Here is an 18059-nt window from a genome sequence, read left to right on the forward strand (position 1 = left end):
ATAGTAATCATCCACAACTATTTTCATTTGCAGATGATAAAGGATTCAGAAAGTTTATTCATGCAGGCCCATATGACAGAGAATATGCATCTTCTTTTTATTTTCATATTTTAATTTATATTTAATTGAGTTGTGGTTTGCAGTGTTTTCTGCTGTTTCACTTTAAATTTGTTTAAAAGGAAAAAGCTGAAAATTTAAATAGTTAAAAGTTGAAATATGAATAGTTGGTTTTTGTATTATATGATTTATTTATTAGATTTTATGTGGAGTGAATAAATAAAAGTATATTTATGGTGGCCCCTAGAGACAACCCATATGGAAAAGAAATAGTAAAAACTTATATGTGATTACTCATGAAAGTGGCCACTTTCATGAGTAAATCATATAAGGCTTACATGATTTACTCATGAAAGTGGCCACTTTCTCATTACTTTCATACATTGTTTTAGTAAGTATCCAAAACATACAAGTTTCATTATATAATTTTTCAAGGGCTCTTATATCTGTTTTCACTCTTATATGCTTTTCATACAAGTTTCACACAAGACAGATACAAACTTTATAAGCTTTATATATATCTTTTCCATATGGGAAAGCACGTACAAACACGTACGCACTCCGAAGCACGTACAAACTCCAAAACACGTAAAAACTCAGAAGCACATAAAAACTCAAAACACGTACAAAACACAATGCTCCAGGATGCTAGTGTCAGTGTTGAGCTTTTGTTACCTAGTGGATACACAAGTACCAACGACCAGATTTGGTGTGTGGTTGTAACAGGTAAATGAACTTTTTTTAAAAAAAATATTTCAATACATATGAGTACTTGTGTATAAATACACAAACAATACACACATGCTTTCAATTGTGTAATTTAAGTGATCTAGGTAGCTCTGTTTTGGAAGTTCAGTTCATGCTAGAAATGTGTTTTGGAGTTTGTTCGTGTTTTGGAGTTTGTACGTGTTTTGTCTCTAGGGGCCACCGCATATATTTATATATAAACATATATAAATAAAACCACTTTTTTTACATTAGTAATTCCTTTTGTGCATAATTTTATATTATTGTTAATAATAAATTAATTAAAGCAACAAGACAACCTGAAGAGCCAGTTGGGAGCCGAAAGAGCCGGCTCTCTAAAAAGAGCCGGAAATCCCATCACCATTCACCAATGTTCCCTCTAAGCTGCACGCATGCGCAGTTGCGCACTGCGGGCTCGGTCTCTGCGCACAGGAAAAACTGCATTGTGAAAAAAAAAAATCTAACCTGAATTGAAAATAAAACTTTAACAATTCTGTTTTGCAGTGTAGTCAGTAAGTGACTGGCTGCTCCCTGTATGGGATTAGAACGATGCCACCTTATCCTGTAGTCCAGCCGATGATGCGATTCACATTCGTATATAAGCAGTTAATCAGCGTGGTTGACAGGCTATGACAGCGTCCTTATGTGCGACACCGGTGTTTTAGCTAGCAAAGCGTCGTGGCTGATGTGGAGTGAAGCCACGTTAATGACAACGTGTACAACCATTGGAGATGTGAGCAGGACAGACGGAACAATTGACGGAAAAAGTGTGGACTTTATACCAGTTTTTAAATTGTGTTGATAGGCCACGTAAAACCAGAGTTATGATAAAAATATCTGCAATGTTTGTTTTTCCTGAATGCTATGTTTGTTTATATTTACTGTGGTAAGAAACGGTAAAAACTGCATTTTATAAGGAAAACGTTCGAAAACACTCTCCGCCTGTAAGCAAAAACAAAACCAACCCCCCCCCCCCCCCCTTTCCTATTTGTCGAAAAAATTACCATGTTGACCAATCAAAAAATTACATGGCAACGTGGCATTTAGTTGTTTAGGAAAGGGGGAAGTTTTAGGAGTGACGGCGGTGTTTTGAGATGAGAGATTTGCCACGTTTAGCGCAAATCTTGTGTAGTTAGTGTGTAGTGTAGTCAATAGTTTTGTTGTGTGTGTCAGAACAGTGAGGCAACTGCTGAATGTTACAGGTGTTACAGGAGTGATACATCTCCTGTTGTCAGGCCTGAAGGTATCAGGCTGTTGTTCTCCTTTATCTCATAGTGGACAGAAATTATTTTTTGGAGTGACACAAATAATTTGTGTGGCATCAAATTTGATGCAGAACAGCTGATTGTTCTGTAAATAGTAAATAGAAGTATCAATCAAAGCTATTTCCTCTTCTTGTACAATAATCTCACTAGTGTTTAGCTTTTGACTACCTGCCTATATTGCAGGATTCCACTATCTTATGGCTGGACACATCAAGAGCTGCATACATAATGGAGCAGAAGTTACCCTTATTTTACTGCTTCTATTTACTCTATGACTATTTGCTTGTCCATTTAGTAGAAGGATGCATATGCCAGTGAGTAAAGAATCAGTCACACTAGTGTAAAAACAGGATTGCAATCTCGTTGTCGTGAAATTGTCATTAATGCTCTAATTTCCTCCCACTTGACTACTGCAGTTCACTTCACACCAGACTCAGTCAGTCTTCTCTTTCCCATATTCATCTTGTCCAAGATACTGGTGCCAGCTCCTCACAGGCACCCAAAAAAGAGATCATATCCCACCTCTTTTAGTTTTTCCCCACTGGCTGCCAGTGAGGTTCAGAATCAATTTCAAGATCTTCCTGTTTGCCCCTTCATGGTTTGGTTCCAGGTTCCAGGTTTAAATTCATAGGAGAGTCAAATCTGTTCCCTCCACTGGGTCTACCCATAAAACTTATTTTTACTGACTGGCATTTAAGTCTGTCTGTTTGTCTCTCCTGTGCATTTGATTGTATATGTTTAGCACACAAAAATAATCTCTATTTATTTCTTATTTCTTTGTTTTTTATACGTTGTGTACGTTGTGAATTTGCAGTCAGTGGTTGTTTTTTTCCCTGCTTTTTGCAAATGGTTGCAAGTAGTTGTGGCATCCAATTGGTCATCTGGGTTGAGGGTTTCTCCACATAACTGCCATCCAACTTTGTTATCGTGAAAGGACTGCCAACTGCCAGGACACTGCAATGTTTAAAAACACAGGTGTATCATTATCACACCCACTGGTGATGATGTACATATTAAAAGAAAAGTATTGATGTATTTTACTCTATATATTCACTTTTACATAGTTTTGGGGTTTTTTTGTACACTGTTATCTTAGTTATCTATTTTTTCTATTTATAATTTTTTTCTTATATATTTTTAATTAACCTTTTCTTGCTGCACCTTCACAAAGCTGCTATAAGAAGTGAATTTCCCCAGTGTATGATTAAATGCAAATTATTTCCAAATCTAAGTCAATGCATCTGAGTCTGCACCAGAGAGTACCATTTATCTGTGACGTGTCCCTTTGCAAAAGAGGACTCTACTTAATTGGGTTTGCTATGATTATATAAAAGCAAGTCTGCTAAGTGTTTTTATTATGTTGCTGTTAATTACACAACTATGTCACTATTTTTAGAGGAGTAACTCTTTTTTTTTTGCCAATTTTTCATAGTTAAATATCATTTAATTGCAATGCAATCACCAACTTGAATTACAAACTGATGGTAGACTGATCTTTATTCTTGTTATCTGACACACCAAAGTTACTTTGAAGGCAGCAACTAACTGAGAGTGGTCACAGGCCTGGTCTCTGTCTTCAAAGTAACCATCTCAAAGGTCATGCTCGTATTAATTTTGCTTCCACTGTGGTTTCCAAGTAGTTTTCCCTTGTGTGACTGCAGCATTGGTTCATTTGATCAGAGTACAAACAGATGTCCACACAAAGGCTTCCACTCACCTTGCAGCATATCTTAGCATATTATTGGAGAAAATATTTAACTATTTGTTTAACCTTTTGAGTTTTAAGTTATCATCAGTGATAACCCCAAACCTATCTCAGAACCTTTCACCCTTTGTTTTTTTCCCCTGACTGCCAACGCTTGGAAGATGATTCTAAAAAAATATTTCAAAAACTACAGATGGTGACTTTAGACCTCAGCTTGTTAAACGACTGAAAACTTATACAGTACACTGATAGTGTGAAATTACAAGACACTTCACAACTATAAGCTACAGACAGATTCTTAAGTCACAGATGTTGAAATATGTCATGTAAAGATCCAATGGAACAATCAGCATTTATAACAAGTTACAGTAAATACACATGCATGAGTGTAATATAATCCTAATGCATAAAAAGCTGAGAAACAAGCAACAAAGAGTTTTTATACTAAATTATAATGAATTATATCAATGCATTTTTTTCTAAGGAAGAAACAGTCACCAAGATTTTCAGTATTTTGTTTAAAAGTGATCATTTCTATCAGTTAAAACTGGTGTGAATGAAGGAAAATACAGAAATTCCTCAAGGTTCGCCTCAAAGTATGCATTGTTTATCTGCCCTGATCTTTCTTAACCTGTGCATTGTAATAAAACTACTAATTCAAAGTTAAACTACACACAATCAACTCTCCCAGTAATTAGCTTTTCAATTATTATAGCAAATCACATGCCTGAAGGAGCTCCAGATTTTATTGATAAAATCTAGTGTGTCTGTGTCTGCTCTTTGGTCTCTCGTGTCCCTCCCAGCTGGACACTTGCACCCCATTGGTGGTGTCATCTTACCAGCAGATGGTGGTTGTTCATCTACGGGGGATCCATCCCAACCCCCTTTCAACCTCCCACCAACCGCACAGCACACACACCCAACCAATCAGAGACAATATAACCTCTGGTCAGTCAAATGTTTCTTTTTTCTTATTTATATCTCTATTCAGTATTTAATAATAAATAAATCAATTTGACTGCATTTGAGCCAACAGTATGTCTCTGAACACTCAGACTTGGATGCTTCTGTCCTTTATCACTAGTGTCCCAGTGCCACTGGCAGCCATGCACGCCCAAGTCATTACACTGCCTGTGCTGTGTTTTCAGATGATGTGCTATGCTTTGGCTCATGAGCTGTTCCATGCCTTCCCCATACTTTTTTCTTACCGTTATTCTGGTAGATGTTGATCTTGGTTTCATCTGTCCAATGAATGTTTTCCCAGAGCTGTGCTGGCTCCTTTTGATGTTTTTTTTTTTTTTAGGTCAATCTAGCCTTTGTATTCTTGAGGTTTGTGAGTGATTTTGGGCTTAGAGTGAATGCTTTGTATTACTTCAATTTTCTTCTCTTTATGGTAGACTTGGGTCTCCTGGAGTGTTGCTCACTTGGCTGGCTGTTTGTTACAGGAAAAATGATTCTATGTTTCTTTACCTTCTTTTAAATGTGCAAGCATGCCCTTTTGTCTATGGTTAGATTAGTTTAGAATTATCTTTTTAGACTTTCTCAGCAAAGACATACTGTTTTGGGACATATTGTTTTAGATTGTTTTATCTCTCACAGCCTTCTCCCAGCTCTCTGCTGACGAGACTAGCGCCACATATGGAGTTGTTTATTTTATTTGTTTTGTATTTTCTTATCCTGTTCTCACTGTCTTTCCTATAAAAAGTGCCCAGCCTCTGTACACGGTGTGAGTTGTTCTGAACAGCTTACCCGTGTGCACGTTAAAGCATAAAAAGTGATCTTGTCTCATTGTGTCTTTATTTCTCCTGAGTCTTTTACAGAATTTTCCCCCAACATTTCTTGGTCCTTCGACAGCCGGAGCGCCTCCATCGTGTCCCATCTCCGTGACCAGTCCACGTTGTTCGTCTGTCGACAGCCCACACACTAGGTGTGTGGTCAAAGACCAAGGGCGTTAAATTCGAGTCTTGGCCAACGTCTTAGAAAGCGACCCACGGTGGTGGGGCCCGATCGAGGTGGACCAGACCCGGCGACACTGACCAGGTAGATACAGACACACTGACACAATTTTGCGTAAAAGCGTATTTTAAATTCAGGGAATTTAAAATAAATTCAGGGAATTTAAAATAGCGAAAGTAGCTCGTCGACTGGTAGCATTGGAGCTCGTCGACTGGAAGCTCCCCACCTCTGTGGGTTAGGTTTAAAGTAGCTCGTCGGCTGGTAGCTTGGAGCTCGTCGACTGGAAGCTCCCCACTCTTGTGGGTTAGGTTTGGAGCTCTGGGTAGCTCCCCCAGCTGGGTCAAGGGAATAAGTAGCTCGTCTACAGAAAGACTGGCAGCTCCCCTTATGATAAGGGTTCCGATCGCGCGAATAAGTGTGAATGTGAATGTATGTGTGTGTATTGTTTTAATTAATGGAGCAAGCTGAATTTTCACGGTCCAATAAGAGACTGAGCTGCTCCTACTGTGTTTTTCTTTTACTGCTATTCACTGACGTGCTGGTGAGTTGAGAGAACGGTCGAGTTCCGTCTCGTAAAGTTCACACCGCTTTTGGAAATAGTCCGAAAGTAGAAGGGCGTGTGAGCAACCACTCTCGTCTCTAATACCAGCGAAGGTGATAGCAGCTGTATTGTGTATATATTACTTAAACAAAAATAAGTAAATACATAAATAAGATGGGTAATCAAGCAAGTGAAATTAAAACTCACTCCTGCTGACGAGCAGTGGTGAGAAAAGAAAAGTCCAGACGCCGGACAAAAACAGTGTCTGTAAACTGAGAGATTTAAGAAAACAAAATATAAACAGTCAGAAGAATAGAACTCAACTGCCAGTTTAGTAAAACCAGAAGACGAGACACTGTGCAGTTCCCACAATCCTTTTAGTAAACCATCACTCACTCCTGCAGCCGCATCTGCAGCAACACCCATATCAGGAAGAACATAATAATCCCTTAAGTGAAAACTAGAGATCACAGTAGTTTGAAGTAGTTTAAAAGGGTTGAAAACAGACCCCACTGAGTAGATATAAATATAAAAAGTACGAAATAAAGCTAAACAAAGGGAAAGTTACAGTAGAAATTATCTTTAGAGTATTTGAAATTAATAATAGCAAGGATAACAACCTGTAAAGTGATATTAACAATGAAACACAGTTGACATGATGACCATGCCCAGCATGTATAAAATGAATATAAAGCAAATAATTCGCACGAAAATATTTTAATAAAATAAATAAGGAATATTAAGGCTGTGTCACTGTTCAGCCAAGGACAGTGTGTGAAAAGGTAACTGTCTCCACCTTGGGAAAAGGATGATTCTGCAGGTCATCTGAAGCCCTTGATGGATACAAAATAAAATATAAATAATATATTATAATAGACCTGCCTGGTCCGCCATGCAACAGAGAGAACAAATGTGACCGCAGATTGGATGAATTCAAAATTATCTGTTTGCTGAATAAGATGATCCTAACTATCAAATTGGCTCAGTAGTAGTATAATGGTACACACTAATAAAACATTATAATATGCTATTGCTGTTATATAAGACAAAGAGGATAATATTAACAATGACATAATATTAATATGAAGAGGCACCTTAATCGGTTATGATGTGAGGTGGATAATTGTTAAGCAGTAGTCTGCATCAAGCTTAAGGTTTGCTGAAACTCAGTGTAATGACATGTGAGATGAAGACAATACAGAGAATAACTAAACTAATGAAGTGCATAGAGGCACTTGACCAGCTTGAAACTTATCATTCTAGCATGACACATTGCTGAGATATAGAGCACACCTACAATAACAACCAATAAGCAAAACCCTGTAGACAACAGCTAAAACTACAGGATTGAGAAGCTGAATTAAATATGTAGACACTGCTAAGCTGATGAGCATGTTACACATTTTCTTTTCTTTTTATTTATTTGTTTCTTTTAGAGCAGAAGCTGCTGTAACACACCCAAAGAAAGACTCTAGGTCTGACCAACCGTCTCAGTCGTGGGCAAAAAGATGTCAGTCAATAAAATTCTAAAAGATAATTTATTGACAAAAAATATATCAAGAGATAAAGGATAAAACAGTCCAGTGTCCCACTTAAGAATTGTATAAAAACACACAGTCCCAAGGCCAGAGCCAGCTATGCCACACAGCCAAGTTGCACCCCACATGTTGCCTTTAACAGGGTTAGAAGTCGTCCTTGGAGACCCACCACCCTGCAAGCATATAGTCAGTGGTCACTCAAGCCTCTGCAACTCTGCTGCCTTTAGGCTGTGGCATATAATAGGCCCTGGACTGCACAGAGAGACAAAACGACACACTTAATATAAAATTCATAGGGCAAAACCCGTCCATCCCAAACATATCTGATTTCATCACATTACATACCTGCACAGAGAGACAAAACGACACAGCAGTGTTTGTAGTGTGGGCTATAAGAAGACCGGTGTATCAGTGCAATCAAGTACACCTGCCTCTAATTACTCCAACCCCATTCCAGCCATTGGCTCACCAAAAATGTGACACACACAAAACCACTCCCAACCCAGTGCAACTTCACACAATAATATGGAGCTGAATTAACACAGACACATTAGTCTACCATGTTACAAGCTGCATGCTATTAAAAGCCAACATATGCAGACTTCTGCCTTGTTCGGGTGGCAGCATTTTTCTTTTTCTTTTGTGTCCTGACACGTTTATGTTTTTTGTTTTTGTTTGATTATTTTGTTGGTTTTGGAAACGAATTTAAACGAACTTGTGACAATACTTGAGAATCACAGTGACACATAGTGATTAGGCATATGATTGAAAAATGCCTAGGTTTAGAGCTATGAGCTGTGAGCAATGCAAAGTTAAATATATATATATTTGTATAAATGGGAAACAACCCTAACTTGAAAGTTTGAAATGTGTGAGATCCATGAATTGTTTGAAGAACTAGAAATTATCTAAAAATGCCTTAAGTGAAAATGTAGAGTTGCATCTATTCTCCCAAACAAAAAAAAAAAAAAGGAGAAGAAGCATTCTGTAACTTAGAAATAAGGCTGACGTGTTGACAACAGACTAAAACACTAATTCGCAGGTGGCTATCAGGAACAGAGAGGCGAGCAAAGTCACAAACACCAAGGCTGCAGACAGCCACGCAGAAACAGCAGATAACATAGAGACAACGCCTGCTAGAACCATGGAGAGGAAGGTCACTTCCCACGAGATTGTAGGAGTAGAGGACAAATTAGTTGTAAAGTCAGCTTCAGGCCACACAACTGTACAACAATTAACTGCCCTTTTAGAACTAGTACACACAGCAAGTGGCCGCAGGTGCTTTATTAAATGCATATATGACCCGTCGTGTCCAGTAAATTTGCTAGGTAGAGACGCTCTGACAAAACTTAAGATAGCAGTCATGCCATTCTTTTCTGGTATTACACCTGAGTGCCAGAAACCGACCGAGTATCACAACATTCTGAGATTTAAACAAACCCCAGGCCCAGATCCACCTTATGATCAGCAAGTGTGGAAGCTAGGAGAACAGCATTTGACCTTACAGCACAGGCCGAAATTGTGTAGGTTACGCAGTAACCACAGATAGTAAAATAATAGAAGCAAAACCACTTTCTTCTTCATGTTCTGCACAGAGCGCTGAGCTGATAGCTGTGATACGCGAAAGCTAAATACACAAAGACAAACTAATAAACATACATACAGACAGCCAGTATGTTTTCTCTGCTGCGCATCATTTTGCAAAAAATTTGGCATAACAGAGGAATGATTACACCAACTGGCAAACCAGCATGCCAACCTCTTACAACGCCTACTGACTCTTTCATTACTACAGGCAACAATTTTGCTGACAGAGCAGCAAAATAGGCGGCACAAAAGACAAACATCACATTGATGGCAGTGAACACACATCAGATTCCACTGGATGTGTTGAAAAATGAACAAAAAGCAGCAAGCACAGCAGAGCAGGCAAAATGGCTAAAACACGGTGCAGTTCTGACAAACGATTTAATGATGTGTTATGGCAAGCCAGTGTTGCCAAAATCGCTCCACAAGATGGCGGCATTAGTGACTCATGGCTGTACGCATTTGTCAACGGGGGGACTGACCAGTATTGTCAACTCTCATTTCTACACTGTAAATTCTACACTGTAAATTTTGAAACCTCAGCAAAACAATTTGTCAGAACGTGCATGACGTGTCAAAAATGTAATGCTCAGGGAAACCTGAGACCACACAATCCATATGGACTTTATTGAGCTAAATGAATGCCAAGGGTAAAAATACGCCCTAGTGGTTATAGATGTATTCTCAAAGTGGCCAGAAATCTACCCAGTGAAAAAGGCAGATACAATTTCAGTAGCAAAATGTATGTCTAAGTTGTAGGAAAATAAAGAGATGATTGTAAATAACGAAGAATGTAATGATGTCTATCAAGTGTCTTGCAGATCACAGCCCGGTGACTGGGTTCTGATCAAGGTGCTCCAAAGGAAAAACTGGAGCTTGCAAAAATAGCGGAACGACCATCTTGCATCCATCAGAGCCAGTAAGTGAAGCCATCTAAACACAGCTGACAGCAGGCTTGCCCACTTGTTGTGATCTCGCCCGGTGGAGGGGTCAGCTTTCCTGGCCGGGGGGTCTACTCGCGACAGGAGGGTGTGTCCCGTCGTCATGAAGTGGTGGCTCTTAATAACTGCAGCGGCCCTGACCATGGCCGGGCTCCTCATCTTTGCTTCCGTGAGGGACAATAAGTCACGCTATATGAAGAAAAGGCAGACACTGTATGACAAAGGAAAGTACACCAAGTTTCCCCATGGCTATGCCACTAATTTCTGGTGGCAGTTTATGAACACTACAGCTTACTGGAATAATAAAACTGACTGCTATGCAAATACATATACACTTTCTGCCCACCGAGGAACGAGAGGAAGTGTATGGACTGTTCACTCAACGAAACCTGTGCCAGTAACGCGACACTGATGAGCCTCAACTGTCGCTCCAACTACAGCTACCGAATGCCACTACAAACAAAGACTCAGTACCAGACAGGATGTGCACGGACGGCACCCAGCAGTAAAGGAACCAGAGTTTTGGCTGACTGGTACTTCCTATGTGGCAATAAGGCTTATCTGTCACTCCCTGAAGGTTGGGGAGGTCTGTGCGCCCTGGTGGAATTATCAGATCACGTTTTCTTCATGCAACGTGTTGCACATCACCCAAGCAGCCGACAGAGACGTGAAGTGGACTTCACCTCACCCAATTCTTTCGGCATTACTGTGGACACTGGAGTGCCGGGAGAGTTTCGCATCTGGGGAGGAGTGAAATTCTTACAGAGCTTGATCCCCGGCATTGGAGTTGCCGAGGTGCGGGATCACGTGGAAATCAATCGATATGCTCTGCTACGACGCATCAACTCTGACAAAGACCCTGGGAACGGCCTTAGCAGGAGAACAGAAGGCCATCAGAACGATGGTGCTGCAGAACAGACTGACACTAGACCTGCTAACAGCATCACAAGGAGGAGTTTGCAAGCTGATCGGGGAAACATGTTGCACTTTTATCCCTGATGGATACGAAACTGGAGGAGACATTTATGAAGCTTTGCAGAATTTGACCGCTCTGCAAAAATATGTCATTGACCACACACCTGGAGCAGCTACAGCACAAGGCTGGCTGGACTGGCTGTTCAGCGGTTCATGGCTGGCTGCTGTAGCAAAGCCATTTTTCCTTCTAGGTCTCATCATGATAGCACTGCTCATATTAGTGTTGTGTGTGTTGCCATGCCTAAGAGTAATGATTTCAAAGATGATAACAACTACAATGACTGCTTATGTTGCCGTGCCTCAAGAAGACCAGCATCCTGTTGCAATTCTGTTAGAGGAGAACTTGTAATAACTGCTAATGAATGACGTGGTGATTAAAAATGACTTCTGCCTTTTTCAAGTGATCATGCACTGATTAACACATTAGTAGTTTATGCAGGTACAATATAAGGTTTTCATCCTTTTATTTTTTTGAAGTTTTCATTTTAAATATGAAGTTTTCATCATTTTACATATGAAGTTTTCATCATTTTACATATGAAGTTTTCAATTTAAGGTTTGCATCATTTTAAATATAAGGTTTTCATCCTTGTATTTTTTGAAGTTTTCATTTTACATATTAGGTTTTCATCATTTTTAAATACAAAGTTTTCATTTTAGTTTTCATCCTTTTATTTTTTGTAGTTTAGTTTTATTATTTTTTCTTGTTTATTCCACTTGTTATTTCATTTACTATGATTTTCATTTACTATGATTTTCTTTTTTCTTTTTCTTTTTATTATTTTATTTTGTTTTAATCTTTAGACCAAATGACTTCCATTTCTGCTATGCTGACATTTTGAAAATTAAAAAATTGCTTAAGATACTTAATAAATAACCTTCACAGACAATTGTTGTATACATTTAAAATAAGTTAAAACAGGAGGGAATGTTACAGGAAAAATGATTCTATGTTTCTTTACCTTCTTTTAAATGTGCAAGCATGCCCTTTTGTCTATGGTTAGATTAGTTTAGAATTATCTTTTTAGACTTTCTCAGCAAAGACATACTGTTTTGGGACATATTGTTTTAGATTGTTTTATCTCTCACAGCCTTCTCCCAGCTCTCTGCTGACGAGACTAGCGCCACATATGGAGTTGTTTATTTTATTTGTTTTGTATTTTCTTATCCTGTTCTCACTGTCTTTCCTATAAAAAGTGCCCAGCCTCTGTACACGGTGTGAGTTGTTCTGAACAGCTTACCCGTGTGCACGTTAAAGCATAAAAAGTGATCTTGTCTCATTGTGTCTTTATTTCTCCTGAGTCTTTTACAGAATTTTCCCCCAACACTGTTGGTAAGGGATTTCTCTTCACCATGGAAATGATTCTGCGATCATCCAGCACAATTGTCTTCTGTGTAAGTCCAGGTCATTTTGTGTTGGTGAGTTCAACAGTGCTTTCTTTCTTTCTCAGGATGCACCAAACTGGAGATTTTGCCACTCCTACTATTGTAGCAGTTTCTCAGATGGTTTTTTTTTCTGTTTTTGCAGTTTAAGGATGGCTTGATTCACCTGCATGAAGAGCTCCTTTGACCGTATGTTGTCTGTTCAAAGCAAAATCTTTCTAATGCAAACACCACATATCAAATCAACTCCAGCCTTTTATCTGTTTAATGGATAATAACATGGCAAAGGAACTGCCCACACCTGACCATGAAATAGCCTTTGAGTCACTTGTTGAATTATTTTTTCCCCTGTAAAAAGACGGTGGCACATATTAAAGAGCTGAAACTCCTAAATCCTTCATCCAATTTGAATGTGGATACCCTCAAATAAAAGCTGAGAGTCTACACATTATTCCCATGCCCATTTTATAACTATAATTGGAATATGTTTCAGTAAACTGGTAAAAAAAAAAAAAAAAAAATCTTGTGTCAGTGTCCAAATATATCTGGACCTATCTGTATGTGTGTGAACATTAAAGTGGAATGTTTGTGGAAGAGGAAGCCACCTCACCCCCACCCGACTCCTCTTTCTCTTTGTCTATCCCCTCAGGTCAGATCAGAACTGACATAATTGAAAGGCTGCCTGAGTGTGTGTGTGCCGTGTGTGTGTGCCATGTGTGTGTGTGTGTGCAGTGTAGAGAGAGTGTCCAAATTTGGGAGGCATTGTAGATGCACATTTGAATGCTAGAATAAAAAATAAATTTTATTTTCACAATCATTGTTAAGTGTATCCCTGTAATGTAGTTTCATGGATAGAAAAGCTGCTAAAACGGTCGTGGCTCAAAGAATCGGCAGTTCGTCTTGTAACCGGAAGGTTGCCGGTTCGAGCCCCGGCTCGGACAGTCTCGGTCGTTGTGTCCTTGGGCATTACACTTCACCTACCGCCTACTGGTGTTGGCTAGAGGGGCCGATGGCGCGATATGGCAGCCTTGCTTCTGTCAGTCTGCCCCAGGGCAGCTGTGGCTACAACAGTAGCTGCCTCCACCAGTGTGTGAATGTGAGAGTGAATGAATAGTGGCATTGTAAAGCGCTTTGAGGGCCCCGAAAAGCGCTATATAAATGCAATCCATTATTATTATTATTAAAACATAACATCACAAGGCACTAAAGATTTAGTCATGCAAGCTTTCTGAATGAAAACCAGAATATTTGGAATAAGTTACATAAAATAACTGTTTAGTAGAGTTTTCGTTACAGCAGAACAATCACAGAATTTTCATCCATTCACGTTTTTTGTTATTCATTTTGAAAAATAATAGTTAGGTCCCTAATTAGTTGGCTGAAGGCAGTTTTGTTAGTTCTACCTCTGTAAACTGGATTTTAAATCAAACAATCAAGATGTGACTGAAGTGCAGACTTTCAGCTTTAGTTCGGCTTTAGTTCAAGGGGTTTAACAAAAGTATTATATTAATTGTTTAGCAACACATTTTTTAGAGACTCAAAAGTTACTGGAATGACTGAAAAGCAGTTTCAGTCAGTTGCTTTCTTTTTCCTCCACTGCTCAGTTGCTGTTTGTTTGTGGGTGCTCTGTTAGGTTGTAATCATTTATCTGACTAAAGAATATGCTGTTTCGTTGCAAGTAAGTGCCTTCAGGTGTATATTTGAGTGGTTGCAATTACCCGATGTGTTTTGTATTTTGGATACATGTGTTTTCCAAATGGCACCCTGAAATTTCATTTTTGAACGAAGTGTCTTATGTATGAAATAGAGTGTAGTATGCAGGACCATGTGTGTTGCATAAAGGAGTAAGTGTGTTGCATAATTGCAACCAGAGTGCAAAGCAGCACTTTTGTTTAAGGTATGGGTACATGTGTTTGAGGTATGGTAACAAAAGCTTCAAGTTGTGTTACTTTAGTCTAAGCATGGGTTTATAGTGTTCAAGCAACGAGCAAAAACTGTAATGGGTTCCCTCCATCCAGTAAAGTTGGAGAAAACACAGATGTGTGTCTGCACAGTGTCAGCACAGAGTGAGGACAGCAGGAATAACTCTCACAAGAGAGTCAGAGTGACAGAGAGCTGCTCTCCTCCAGCTCAAATGGAGCTGTTTTTCTCAGAAATAACAGAGAAGCCTTTGATTGCACCGAGCTAAAAATGACAATTACTGTACAAATATCACATAATCTTCCCCTATCCTGTGCTAGAAATGAGGACCACATTACTAAACTGAACTACCGTCCCCAGAAACACCACTTTGTTGGTGTGTTGTTGGTCTGAGTCTACATACAGAAAAATGGATGCACCCAATACTTAGAAAAAAAAGGCAAATTCCTACGCAGCAGAAAAGAGACAAGAGAAAATGACTCTTTTTGTAGAGGAATATAATTCATTCGCCTGCTCTGACTGTACTTTGGCAGGTTTCCAGTTAGACAGCACAGAGTGAAAATAGACGGAAATTATAATGACAAAGACAGAGGGTGTATATGTGTTTGCACAGCAGTTTCATCTTAGAAAAAAAAGCTTTCTGAGATGTTTCATCTACTTTCAGAGTGTGAATGCATTTAGAATAGGGATTTCCGGCTCTTTTTAGAGAGCCGGCTCTTTCGGCTCCCAACCGGCTCTTCAGGTTGTTTTGTTGCTTTAATTAATTTATTATTAACAATAATATAAAATTATGCACAAAAGGAATTACTAATGTAAAAACAAAAGTGGTTTTATTTATATATGTTTATATATAAATATATGTGGTGGCCCCTAGAGACAAAGCACGTACAAACTCCAAAACACATTCCTAGAGTTAACTGAACTTCCAAAACAGAGCTACCTAGATCACTTAAATTACACAATTGAAAGCATGTGTGTATTGTTTGTGTATTTATACACAAGCACTCATATATATTCAAATAATTTAAAAAAAATGTTCATTTACCTGTTACTACCACACACCAAATCTGGTCGTGGGTACTTGCTGGCTTGTGTAGCCACTAGGTAACAAAAGCTCAGCACTGCGCCTAGCATCCTGGAGCACTTCTGTTGTGTTTCGTACCTGTTTTGAGTTTTTACGTATTTTGGAGTTTTTACGTATTTTGGAGTTTTTACGTGTTTTGGAGTTTGTACGTGCTTTGTCTCTAGGGGCCACTGTAAATATACTTTTATTTATTCACTCCACATAAAATCTAATAAATAAATCATATAATACAAAAACCAACTAGTCACAGTTCAACTTTTAACTATTTAAATTTTCAGCTTTTTCCTTTTAAACAAATTTAAAGTGAAACAACACAAAACACTGCAAACCACAACACAATTAAATATAAATTATAATATGAAAACAAAAAGAAGATGCATATTCTCTGTCATATGGGCCTGCATGAATAAACTTTCTGAATCCTTTATTGGATGTGGATGATTACTATACCTTTCTAATGTGACGTTGTTGTCCCTGGCTCTCTTTCTCTCTCTCTTCCTCCCGCTCTGTTCCTGTGCTACTGTGAGTGTAACTACGGCCCCTCCCCCCTCTTCCCAGCGCAAAGCACAAGGCTTGTGTGCAGAGTGAAGTGCAAAAAAAAGAGAGAGAGAAAAGGAAAAAAAAAAAACCACGGCTTGCGATAAGGAGCCGACTTGCGTCGTTCACGTCAAAGACCCGGCTCTAAGAGCCATTTCGTTCGCGACCGACACATCACTAATTTAGAAGGCATTATGTTTATCTTTATTTCCATTACAACTAAAATAAACTAGAAAAATTTGCATTTCCTGCGAAAATGCTGTGTGGATGCCTTAACGCTGAAGATGTCTGCTGAAAAAAGCAGAAAAGGTTGAAAAAAAAAAAAAAGTTGCCCTGAGCAGGATTCGAACCTGGCCCTTCTGGTACTCAAGGAAGGCACATATCTCACTGCGCCACACTCTTTCTCACAAAGAAGAGGTGGAGAGACTGACAATTGTGCTGAAATGAGCAGAAGCTGCGGTGAATTGGGCTGATAAGAGGTGGAAAGGCTGAAAATTTTACAGAAGAGGTGAATAAGTAGAATTTCTGCTGAAAAGAGATGAAAATTCTGCTGAAAAGAGTTCAATCAGCACAATTTCTACTGAAAAGAGTTTAATCAGCAGAATTTCTACTGAAAAGAGTTGAATGAGCAGAATTCTCCTGAAAAGAGGTTTTTGCTGAAAATAGCAGAAAAAACTGAAAAACTTTTCTGAAAAGAGTTCAATCAGAAGAATTTGTGCTGAAAAGAGTTAAATGAGTAGAATTCTGCTGAAAAGAGGTTTTTGCTGAAAACAGTTTAAAAAGCTGGTATTTGTGCTGAAAAGTGGTGAAAAAACTGAAAAATATGCTGAAAAGGGGAGAAAAAGCTTAAATTTGTGTTGAAAAGAGTTAAAAAAGTTTAAGTGTTGACTGAAAGAAATGTTGCCATAAGCGGGATTTGAACCCCGGCCTCCCAGTCCGAGAACGGATGCTCATCTCACTGAGCTAAAACACAGCTCAACCCGGCAAGGAAAATCAGTGAGGCCACTGTTAATATGCAAAAAAGCTCAAAAAGTATTGAAAAGAAAAATCAATATCTCAAAAAGTATAGAAGTTATGAGCACCAAAAGTCATAGCTGGAATTAGCAGAAAGAGCAGAATTTTTTAAGATTTGAACTGAGAAAATCGGCTGAAAACTGAGGGAGTAGTTAAGCGCCGAAAAACGTACGGAAGCAACTTGAAGATGAAGAAAAGATAAAGAATAAAGAGAAACAGGATCTCAATTGTGTGGATGCCCTTGAGGGCATCCACACAATTACTTGTACTTGATTTCCTACCCTTTTTTCGGCCAGTGTACACTGGGGTAGGCTTCGCCCTAAAGGACACAGAAAACTGTGCATTCCTGTAATCATCAAAGCAGCTAACCAGCAACTTACAAGACACAAGATGACCTTTGAGTGCTTAATTGGGGGACATATCTTACTTTTGTTTGCTGTATTGCAGTGCAACAATGGGGTTTAGTTGGACTGGATGTCATAATAGTTTCACCTCACAGCAAGAAGTCTCCTGGTTCAAATCCACCAGCTAACCAGGGTCCTTCTGTTTGGAGTTTGCATGTTTTCCCTATGTGGGTTCTCTGCGTATTCTGCCTCACTCACAGTCACATATTAACCCAGAGACTAAGGTAACTGATGATTTTAAATTAGTCTCTCAGTGTTTGCCCTGTAATAGACTGGCAATCTATTCAAGGTGTATCCTCCAGTGACCCTGAATTAGTTAAGTGGTTGGGAAAATTAATGCCAAAAAGGTGAGGCACCCTAATAATTACAGTTCAAGCCTGGTAAATAACCACATATTCTGTTCAG

This window comes from Rhamphochromis sp. 'chilingali', assembly GCF_963969265.1.
Source record: "Rhamphochromis sp. 'chilingali' genome assembly, chromosome: 1".
Classification (NCBI taxonomy): domain Eukaryota; kingdom Metazoa; phylum Chordata; class Actinopteri; order Cichliformes; family Cichlidae; genus Rhamphochromis; species Rhamphochromis sp. 'chilingali'.